This window comes from Petaurus breviceps, unplaced genomic scaffold (genome assembly GCF_028583685.1).
Source record: "Petaurus breviceps papuanus isolate PSGF00001 unplaced genomic scaffold, PetGlider_PUasm1.0 126, whole genome shotgun sequence".
NCBI lineage: Eukaryota > Metazoa > Chordata > Mammalia > Diprotodontia > Petauridae > Petaurus > Petaurus breviceps.
In genome coordinates this window covers 16,902,914-16,914,332 of record NW_027185655.1, presented here as the reverse complement: position 1 = coordinate 16,914,332, position 11,419 = coordinate 16,902,914, and the positions used below count along the sequence as shown (strand labels likewise).

At 39.9% G+C, this 11,419-nt stretch overlaps 1 protein-coding gene across 1 annotated transcript in view; it reads left to right on the top strand.

The window, feature by feature from the left end:
- The first annotated feature begins 2,941 nt into the window (after positions 1–2,941).
- The window catches only part of GPRIN3 (GPRIN family member 3), a 64,686-nt gene continuing 56,208 nt past the window's right edge, over positions 2,942–11,419 (top strand). Inside the window, exon 1 of the mRNA XM_069093937.1 lies at positions 2,942–3,623. The gene's annotated coding sequence lies outside the window, so the exon portion shown is untranslated. The remainder of the gene's footprint in view (positions 3,624–11,419) is intronic.

Sequence of the window (11,419 nt, the reverse complement as noted above, 5' to 3'; positions counted from 1 at the left end):
TTGACTCTGCCCCCCAAAAGTTTCATTTCTAAACTATATTGGGAACTGAGTCATATTTAGAAGGATAAGAATCAGTCCCCAATTGATAAATTGTCAAAGGATATGAATAGGCAATTTTTCAAAGGAAAAAATATGAAGCTATGAGAAAATGTATATATGAGAAAGTGCACATGAGAAAATAGTTTTAATCACTGACAATAAGAGAAAATCAAATTAGAACAATATCAAAGATATTATTTCACACCCATCAGACTGCCTAAGATGACAAGAAAGGAAAATGGCAAATGCTGGAGACACTGTGGGAAAATAGGTACACTAATGCACTATTGACAGAGCTGTGGACTAGTCCAATCATTTTGGAAAGCAATTTGGAACTATGCCCCCAAAAGCTATCAAAGCATACATTCCCTTTTAGCCAGAAATACCACTACTAGGTCTACATCCCAAAGAAATAAAAGGGGGGGGGGGGGGAGGCAGAGAGAGAAGGACTATATTACAATAGTATTTATAAAAGTTCTTTTTGTGGCATGAAAGAATTGGAAATTGAATGGATGTTTATCAATTGAGGAATGCCTAAGCAAGTTATAGCATATGAATGTGAAAGAATACTATTGTATTGTTAAAAAAATATGAAGGAAGTATTATCAGAAAAACCTAGGAAGATTTGAATGATCTGATGCAAATTGAGCAGAAACAAGAGAACAATCCATCCAGTAACAACAATATTGTAAAGACAATCAACCTGGAAAGACTTATTACTCTCATCAACACAATGACCAACCACATTCCATTCTAAGAGTAATTCTTATAGTAATGGTAAGTCTAATTCCACGATACTCAATATGAATTATGCCATTTATCTCCAGAAAGAGAACCAATGAACCTCAACTACGGATAGAAGCATATTTTTTTTCATTCTTTTTTAGAGTGGCAGTGAAGGTGGAACATGGCTAATACTGGAAATTTACTTTGCCTGACTATATATTTTTTGCAATGGGTTTTGTTTTTCTTGCCTTAACAGGGGGTAAGGGAAACAGGGGAGGGAGAGGATTTGTAACTGAAAACACCACAAATATGAGGGTTTCTTTTTAAAAGAAGAAACCTCACAGAAGGAAGGAGAAGAAAGGTCTGGGAGGGGGGGAATAAAGAGAGATTGCCTTGAAAATTAAATGTGTAAATTATATATATATATATTAAACAATTGGGGTTAAGTAACTTGCTCAAGGTTACACGGCCAGTTATTTCTGGGTGTGGTGCTAAGTATCAGAGCCTCGATTCGATCCCAGGTCATCCCGACTCTGGGGCCAGTGCTCTTACTCACTGCACCACCTGGCCGCCCCAAAATTATTATATATTTTATAAAGAAAAGCCATTAATACATAATAGAGATCTGCAATTTCATGTGTGACCTTGTTTTTCAGTTCTACTATTATATAGCAATGCATCTTTTAATTGTAAAATTCAGAATAAAGAAATATAAATGGAAAGGAAAGGGAAAACGCTGTGTTCCATGAGTACATCTTTGTGTTTTACCTGAGAGCTTTTTTCCTTTGAGGAAATAAACTTGCTTTTTATATTTTTCACTCCTGTTGTTTATTTTACATTTATTGCTTTTTTCTATTTTTTTTTTTTTTGGTTGGGACGGGGCCTTACATTCACCAAGACAATTAGAAGATGCTAGTATAATCCTCTTATTTCTTTATAAAGTCTGATGTCTGAACTCTTAAACTTGGGGCATATTTGGGAGGTCATTCCCCAAGGATATAATGAAAATCCATTCTCTGGTTAGAAGGTTATTGTTTGGGACCACACCAGTCAAGAAATACCATCACCACCAGTGTCTAGGTAGGAAGCTGGCATTCGGGAGCATTGTCTAAGTACACATCTCAGTCCATGCAAGCAAAAAAAAAAATTCTGTTTCCCCCATGCTATTCTCCAGGTGCTTTATTGATGTCCAGGCCTCCATGAGCTGGGAAAGAGGCAAATAACATAAACTGTTTCTTCCTCTGTAAAATGGAAATGACAATAGCACAACAAACCAGGATTGTTAAGATAAAATAAGAAAGCCCTTTGCAAGCCTTCGAGACTGTATAAATTAGGGTTATCATCAATTTCACCACCACCATCACCATCATTATTTAGTAAGGCATTTCCACATTCTCAATGGGAAGGTGCCCTTCAGAGGCCTCCAAAGAGACACTTGTGCCCCATAATCTCATCAAGTTAATTGGGGGGCACTCATCAAATTACTTTCCTGATAAAAACCCAATTATCTATTAAATACTGAGAGAAGTAAGAAATAGTTGTATGTTGCTTTCTTAAAAGTCATTTGGGTAGTTACGTGGCCCCAGGAAATATGACAACATTCTTAACTTCAGAGTATTATTTATGTAACAAACATAACAACAGGTTGGAACTATAATCAGAAAACACACTACACATCCTCCAGGAGAATCAAATCTGCCGATTATCTTCCAGCAATCTATTCATACAGGAGTGATTATGATATTGTTATTAAAGTCATGTAAACTCACCATTACAGTGTAGGTAAATAATAATTCGCATTTATACAACTCCTAAAGTACATTCTTTGTAACAACCCTGTGAGATCTTAATCCTTACTTTACAGATGGGTAAAGTGAATGAAGCTCACTGAAGTTAGTTAGCAGCGACTTGTCTGTCTATCTGGAACTCCGACCCAATTTTCCTGACTCCAGGTCCAACATTGCTCCCCCAACCTGCTGCCTCTCTAGAGTTTCGGGGCACAGGGTGTTATGACAAGTATCCTACCAGCTACAAAATCCCAGAGGAGCCTGGAGACAGAAAGATAGAAAAGGACGGAGTCCCCGCTGAGGTTGTCTCTGCCCCTCTGTCCCCTTACTGAACCTCCCTACACTTTTGGTGGGGGGTCACAGGTCCTTGACCACAGACCACACCCTCTGGGGGTTGCTGTTTCCCTAGCGTTGGAAAATCAGGAATAATTCCTGGGGAAGATGAAAACAGAAGAGTCTGGGGAAGGGTTGGCTGGGAGGCGGAGCCTGTCACCCCGCCTGCCTCTACCTTCTTGGCCGGCAAATGTTCCAAATGCTCGTTGACTAGGAGAGTTCAACCGTAGGACAGAGGGAGGCAGGGGGATCTGATAGGGGTAGGGTGACGAGGTTCCTGCCAGGTTGATCTGTAGGCGGGCACGTGGAAAATCCACCTCTGCGCTAATTCTTTGAAGGAAAGGAGGAGGGAGGAAAAGGGAGCTGGGAGCAGCCGCAGGCTCAACCTCGGTCATTTCAGTGTCTGCGTGCCAAGCTTTGACAGCGGATGGGAACCCCTCCCCACCCACACACTCCCAAACCTGCAAGACAAGCTCTGAGCCTCCCTGCCCGTTGCGGGACACAGGAGGGCAGCTTCCCCAGCTCCTGGGAAGCAGGTGACCTGTGGCTGTGCGAGCTGCCTCCCCGCCGTTATTAATGGGGCTCACACTCGGCTCGCATTTTACCCCGTGATATCTCCGAGGTCGCCCTATTCTGCCCGCCACCCAAGGACGAGGAGCGGGGGCTGCTGCTACCAGGTGATGAATTTCTCTGCAAGGTCATTGCTTTCAGTCTGCTGCCTTACTACCGGCTGTGAAGGTAAGAAAGAGGGAACGCTACCTCCCCTTTGTGCTTGGAGGAAATTTATATATACACAGTGTGCGCACATTGTGTGTGTGCGTGTGTGTGTGCGCGCGTGTGTGTGCGTGTGTGTGAGAGAGAGAGAGAGACAGAGACAGAGAGAGATTGAGGGGGGGGGAGAGAGAGAGATTGAGAGAGAGAGAGAGAGAGAGAGAGAGAGAGAGAGAGAGCCCGCGTGCCTGTAAGAGAGGTGGAGAGGTGTGTTGTTGCAGTGGTGGAAAGGAGCATGTGACTAATAGGGTCTTTTCCAGCCTTTAAAGCAAATTGCGGTTCTGTTTTTCCCTGAATGAGTCTGGAATTGTTAGGGAGAGGAAATTGTTCTGCAGGTAAACTCTGGAGCCACATTAAATCAGGGTGCTACAGACATGCTATAAAGTGTCCTTTGGAGGTAGATTTTTATAAAGCTCTTAGGAGAATTGTAAACCCAAAAGTACAATGCCAGAGGTTGATTTTTTGTGCTCTCCAGGCCTAACAAGAAAATTCAGGGAAAACTGAAGCCTTATCAATGGACACCCAACAGATAAGACTAGACCCCAGAACATTTGTTATTATTATTGTCGTTATTAATTTTGTTGTTGTTATTATATATTATTATGAAACGGTTACAAAAGGTTTAAAAAGGACTTTGGGGGAGGTATCCAAAGAAGTGTAAGCTTTTTGCTTTTCAAGGTTAGGGATATGTATTTTAAGAATTCATAATGTGTAGTGTGGAAGGGAAAAATACAAGTGCAACGAGAGAAAGAAATAGAGCTCTGGAGTGGTTATTGACTCCGGAGACAGCACATTCTCCATTTTCCCCCTGTAATATCCCTTTCCAGAATCACAAATACTACACTGATGCATTTTTCAAAATATTTTTATAAGCATGCTGTCCCTTATTCTTGTTTTTGTTTCAATGCTAGAAATTTGAGTCATGGTAGGATTTAAAGAAAATGAAGTGTTTGCATCCTCTGGAAACGTTTCAAGACACTTGTAAAGAAAAAGTTGATTAACTCTTAATCTTAAGAAATACTTACACATAGCTTCCATGAACTTTTTGTGGTCACTTCTACCTAATTTTCACCTTTTACTATTTTGGGAATGGAGATATAGATATAAGTCAATGCAAAGTAAAAAAAAAAAATACTGCTTTTAAAAAAGAATTACTTTAAAAAATTTAAATCTGTAAAACAGAGAAGTTTGTATTTGAAAATTGAAAATATTGACTGACTTTCAAAACCAGTTTACATGGTTTGGGGGTGTCAATGGTTTACTGTCTAACAATGAGGACCAGAATAAACCGTGGCTCCAAATACTACATTGTATTGATGCATAGAACAGGTAGAAACTATAGACAATATGTTTTTAATTTTTTTTGTATTTTATTTTTATTATTTAAAGGGGATATTTGGTAGGAGGAAAATATTTGTTAAGAAGGTAGTTAATTTGGGCTTGACATTGCCTAAATCTTATCCTTATTGTTATTAAAATTCTGAATGCAAAAGTTGCATGAAAACTAAAATGATATACACATGTGGGCTCTGTGCAGTTGAAGTAAAGAATGGAGGTATTAAAAAAAATAATTCAAGCTAAGCAAACCACTCTTAGGTATATGTCAGGGTTTGGATTAAGAAAAAAGGTTTCTAACAAACTCATATGTTGGGTTTTTTAAAGATTTTTTTCATAATACTTCTTGAGATTTTTGCCCCCTATTTTAGGTGGAAAGTGTTAACAATGCATTTAATAGAATTTAATTGAAAGAGAAAAATTCTGGGTTCTGCTATTAGCTGTGTGACCTCAGGCAGGTCACTTAACTTTTCTGTGTTGGGACCAAATGAAGAGTCTGGTTCCCTTCCAGGCTGGCTTCCACACCTCAGCCTCCTATGATGTGTGGCTGAGAAACAGCACATATATCTGAGCAAAAGTGGGGGAAAAATAAAAAGAACCATGTTGACTGGGTCCACTAGAAATTTCTGTTACACAACCTTAGCTGGGTTCTCACCCTCGCTAGACAATCTTTCTAGTGGTTACTTACCAGTTTATTCCACTGCACCACACTTCTTCCCAACTTCTTCATTCCTCCTGAAAAACACTGAGGGTTCAAATCCCTTCTCCACCCTCTAAACTGAGAAACTAACTTCATTTTACTGAAAAAAAGAGTCCATTTGTGAAGGGCCCTCTCTTCTCCCCTCGGCCTCATTTCAGACAATGCCTTATGCTGCTAGTGCTACCTTGACCTCTGTCTCAAAGACAAAGTAAAGAAACTTCATAGTTCTAAATTTGATGGGAGATATGTTTTAGTATTTGTATCCCTCTGCATCTATTGGAGCTTCTGATTGGGAAAATTACAGCAAAGTGGATAAATCTATAAAGTCTAGGTTAGGATACCAGATGTCAGCCCTAGTTGACACTTAAGTTATATCTCTCTGTGTGAAGTCAAGCAAAGCAAATTCTCCAACCAAGTTATACAGTAAGTATAGTAAGCTAACCGGATAATTTTTTGAACATATAATTGTGCTTTCATTTTTTCATTTACTACAGTGAGACTCATCATTCACTAGGTGACTGGCCACTAGATCATGGAAGCCCATGAAACTAATACTGACAAATGTTGACACCTAGGTGGAGGGATAATTCTTATCAGCTAGGGCAAGTCACTTAAATTTTCTGTGCCTTGTTTTCTTCATCTCTAAAATGCCTCCTATCACAAGGAATGTTGTGAGAATAAATGTGAGAGTGTGAACTTTGAGCTTTAAGTAAATCCATAGCTCTTGGCTTATTGTGATTGGTCCACATGAGTTTATAAAGATGTGCCAAAAAAAAAAAATACATTTCTAGCATTTAATAATTGTGCATAGTTTTCAATGTCCAGAAGCACAGCAGTTGAATGAAAACAAATGAAAGCTAAAGTTAACTCGGGAATAGATAGTGTAGCTATATGCAAATTTCAAAAGGAAATTGAAAACTAAGACTGAGGGAAAGCATTTAGGACAGTCCAACATGAATGATCATGTTGATCACTGATCATCGCATGTTTATTGAACACTATACTGACCACTCCATCTTAGAATTTGTGATAGAGAAAGAAAGAAAGCTGTGAATAATTTGAGTTATTCTTGATCTTGAGAGCAGATTTCAAAGGGTTCAGAGGAAGGACATGGGTAAGGTCATTAAGAAGGAGGAACTGGGTCATTTTGACCACTCATCTTCCATTTCATGCTGTTTTTCTCCATCCTCTGCTAAAAAGAGGAGAGGCACCTTTCACTTAATGACTAACAAACTTCCTACATATTGATTCTGAAACCCACCAGTCATATTCCAAACTCTATTCTCCCTCTCCCAATCACTCCCCAATTCCTTCTTCCTATCTCCCTCAACCCACCCATCCAAATGTCCCAACCAAATGATACCCTTTCCTTCTTTTGTGTCCTCTGGAATGCCTACTCCTTAGGCAAAAACAAAACAAAACAAAAAAGACTTGATTTAATCTTTTCTCACTCCGTTCCTCTTCTGGCTGTCATTGAGACCTCACTTCCCCCTGATGACACTGCCTCTCTGGTCATTCTTTCCCTCACTAACTGTACTTTTACTTATTCTCCTCAGCTTTCTGGTTAAGGTGGAGGAGCTGGGATACTCCTTGCTTCCCTGTTGCTACTTACAAGTTCTCTCCCTACCACTATCACTCAGTAACATCTCCTTTGAGAACCATAAAATTCACATCTGCTACCCAAAGAAAACCCTGGTAGCTGTTGTCCACAGACCTCCAGGACAATTCCCTTCCTCCCTCAATGAGTTCAGGACCTGGCTCGTGAATTTCCTCTCCTTCCTTATTCCCGCCCTCATAGTAGGAAACTTCAGCATACTCCCTTCAGTACTCCTTTAAACCCTAACCTCATAGCTTCTCAACTTACTCATTTTTCATGTCCTACTCCTCCACCCCACCACAACCACATGCAGAGATGGTCACATCTTTGATCCTGACATAACCCACAAATGCGCCACCTCCATGTTTAAGAACTAGGAAAATTGGGCGGCCAGGTGGCACAGTGAGTAAAGCCCCGGCCCTGGAGTCAGGAGGACCCGAGTTTGGTTATGGCCTCAGACACTTAACACCCCCCCAAAAAAAAACTAGCCATGTAACCTTGGGCAAGTTACTTAACCCCAATTGTCCTTCAAAAGGCAGAAAAAAAAGAAAAAAAAGAACTGGGAAAATCCCTTATTTGAACACAGTCTACTTTTCTATCTCTCCCTCTGCCTTCCCCTACCAAACCCTACTCTTTCACCACACACCTCCAGTTTCTTGACTCCTTAATTCTCTCCTAGACCATCATCCTCGCACTGACCTCTCTCTTGTCCTTTCCATTTTTGACCCCTTAGTGAATCAGTTCAATCCTACACTCTCTTCTTTTGCTGCCCCTTTATTCTATCACCAATGGTTCGCTTTCAAACCTGAGCCTTTGCTTCTTTAATACGTTGAGAACAGCACATGTATAGAAGCAAAGGTAAAAAAGAAATCATAAAACTATGCTGACTAGGTCCACTATAATTTCAAGTTACATAATCTCAACTGGACTCTCATTCTTTTTTTTTTTTAAGCAATTAGGGTTAAGTAACTTGCTCAAGTTTACAGGGCCAGTTATTTCTGGGTGTGGTGCTAAGTATCTGAGCACAGATTCGATCCCAGGTCATCCCAACTCTGGGGCCAGTGCTCTTACTTGCTGTGCCATCTGGCCGCCCCATGTCCTCTCATTCTTGCTAGGCAATCCTTCTAGAGTTTACTTATCAAGTTATTCCACTCTTTACAACAGCACTTCTAAACTTTGTGTTTCTCCTGAAACTTTGAGGGTTTTCTGTTCCCCACCCTCTAAACTGAGAAACTTGCTTCACTTTACTTTTTAAAAAATGAGGCCATTTGCTGAGGGCTATCTCTTCTCCCCTCTGCCTCATTTCAGATAGATGCACTCTGCTACTATCTCTTCCTTCACTTTTGTCTCATATGAAAATATGACCCTGCTCTCTGGGAAGGAAAACTCCTTTGCCTGTACAAGAAATTGCATTATATCTTATCTCCTCCATCAGACTGCCCCCTCTCCACTCTCTCATGTATTTTCAATCTCTGTTGGCCTTTCCATACTACAAACAACCCTTTTTCTCTCTATTTCCTTTTTTTAAAAATGTATTTACTTTCAGTTTACAACATTCAGTTCTGCAAGTTTTTGAGTTCCAAATTTTCTTTTCCTCCCTTTCCTGCATCGTTCCCCCCACCATGGCAGCATGCAATCCAATATAGGTTCTACATATACCTTCATGTTAAACATTAGTCAAGTTGTAAAGAAGAATTATAACCAATGGAATGAATGACAAGGAAGAAGAAACAAAACAAAACAAAAAAGAGAGAGCAAGTAGTTTACTTCAATCTGCATTCAGACTCCATAATTCTTTCTCTGGATACGGATAACCTTTTCCATGATGAGTCCTCTGGAGTTGTCTTATGACCTTGCATTGCTGAGAGGAGCCCAGTCTATCAAAGTCAGTCATCACAGATACAATGTGTCTGTAATTGTGTACAAAGTTCTCCTGGTTCTGCTCTCCTCACTCAGCATCAGTTTATATAGGTCTCTCCAGGTTATTATGAAGTCTTTTCTTTTTTTTTTTTTTTTAAAGCAATCGGGGTTAAGTAACTTGCTCAAGGTTACACGGCCAGTTATTTCTGGGTGTGGTGCTGAGTATCTGAGCCCGGATTTGATCCAGGTCATCCCGACACTGGAGCCGGTGCTCTTACTCGCTGAGCCACCTGGCCACCCCATATGAAGTCTTTTCTATTTTCAAAAAACCTTCACTTGATCCTTCCATCTCCATTAAATGTTATTCAATGTGTCTCCTGACCTTTGTGGACAAACTACTTGAGAAAGCCATCTATAGTAAGTGCCTCCACTCCTTCTCTTCTCATTCTCTCCTTACATATCTACAATCTTGCTTCAGACTTCATCATTCAAAGAAATTACTTTCTCCAAAGTTACCAGCGATTGCTTCGTGGCCAAATCCAATGACCTTTTCTCAATCCTCATTCTTCATCACCTCTCCGCATCTTTTGACATTGTCAATCACCCTCTTCGCTTTAATACTCTATTCTCTCTAGGTTCTGGGGACACCATTTTCTCCTAGTTCTCCTCCCATCTGCCTGCTCTTTCTCAGTCTCCTTTGCTGGATCTTTATCCAGGTCATGCTCACTAAACTTTGGTGTGTTAAAGGACTCTATCCTGAGATCTCTTCTCTTCTCCCTCAATACTTCTTGATCTGGTTATCTCATCAGCCACCATGGATAAATCATCACCTCTATGTTGATGATTCTCATATTGACTTGTCTATCCTTAACCTTTCTAGTCTCACATCTCACACTGTCTTTCAGACATTTTGAACTGAAAGTCTACTAGATATTTCAAAATCAATATAGCTAAAATTGAACTTGTTATCTTTCCTTAGAAACTTTCTCCTCCTCCAAAAGTTACGGTTACAGTTGAGTACACTACTGCAATGGCCTACTGGGTGGTCTGTCTGCTACAAATCTCTCCCCATTCCATTCCACCCTCCACTCAACTGCCAAAGAGCTTTTTTCCTAAATTGAAGGTCAGACTATGTCATTCCCCTACTCAGTAAACTCCAGTGATAGATTATCACCTTCAGATCAAATATAAAATCTTCTATTTGGCATTCAAAGCCTAACCCCCATACCCTTTTCCAGTCTTATTACATCTTACATTCCCTCATATCTCTCTGTTTCAGTGACACAGGCATTCTTGCTATTCCACAAACATGACACTCCATGTCTCAACTCAAGGCATTTTTATGGCGGTCCCCTATGCATGGAATGTTTTCCATCCTCATTTCCTTCTCCTTGCTTCCCTTGCTTCACTCAAGTCCCATCTAAAATACTACCTACTCCAAGAAATCTTTTCTAATCCCTCTTGATTCTAATTCATTGCTTATTTCCTATTTGTCCTTTTACATGTGTTTGCTTGCATGTTGCCTCCCTCATAAGATTGCAAGTCCTTTGAAGCAAGGACTTTCTTTTGTCTTTTTTTTTATATCCCTAGTAGGTAGCACAGTGCTTGGCAGAGAGCAAGCCCTGAATGGGGGTTTATTGACTGACTGAAAATGATGGCAACCTTTGAGAGAAAATGACCATACCTTAGAATTTGTGATAAGAAAAGGGAAGTTGGGGATATTAAGACATGCAACCTAAATTGGGGAAAAAAAACACATTTCAAAGTGATCAGAGAAAAGATAGGTGTGATCTTGTAGGCTAAAATTCTAGAGAGGACAAGAGGAAGCTTAACATGGAGGGATGGGAAACTCTCAAGAATGACATCAAAAGATAGTAAGAGAAAATATTGCAATGAAGAAGAAAGGAAACAGTTGTCTAATGAGACCCATGTGGCTGCTAATGGAACTTCCCAACCCACTTACATTTTAAAAGGAATATACAGAAGATGGAAACAAGGAATTATAAAAGAGGATTAATAGAAAAGAATGGCTTGATCCTATAAGAAGAGTGATGGGAAATTGAGGATAATGAAAAGGCTTTGTTACTCAAAAAATTAGTTATTTTGGAAAAAGAAAAAAATCCCCCAAAAGCTCACAGCTTAGGGTGATTGGGATGATAACTGATACCGGACAGAAGATGGAGCTATTCAGTTCTTATTTTGCTCCTATTTTCTCTGTCCAAGAAAGTGATCTCAGCCTGGAATAACAACAACAACAACAGGAAAGGAAAG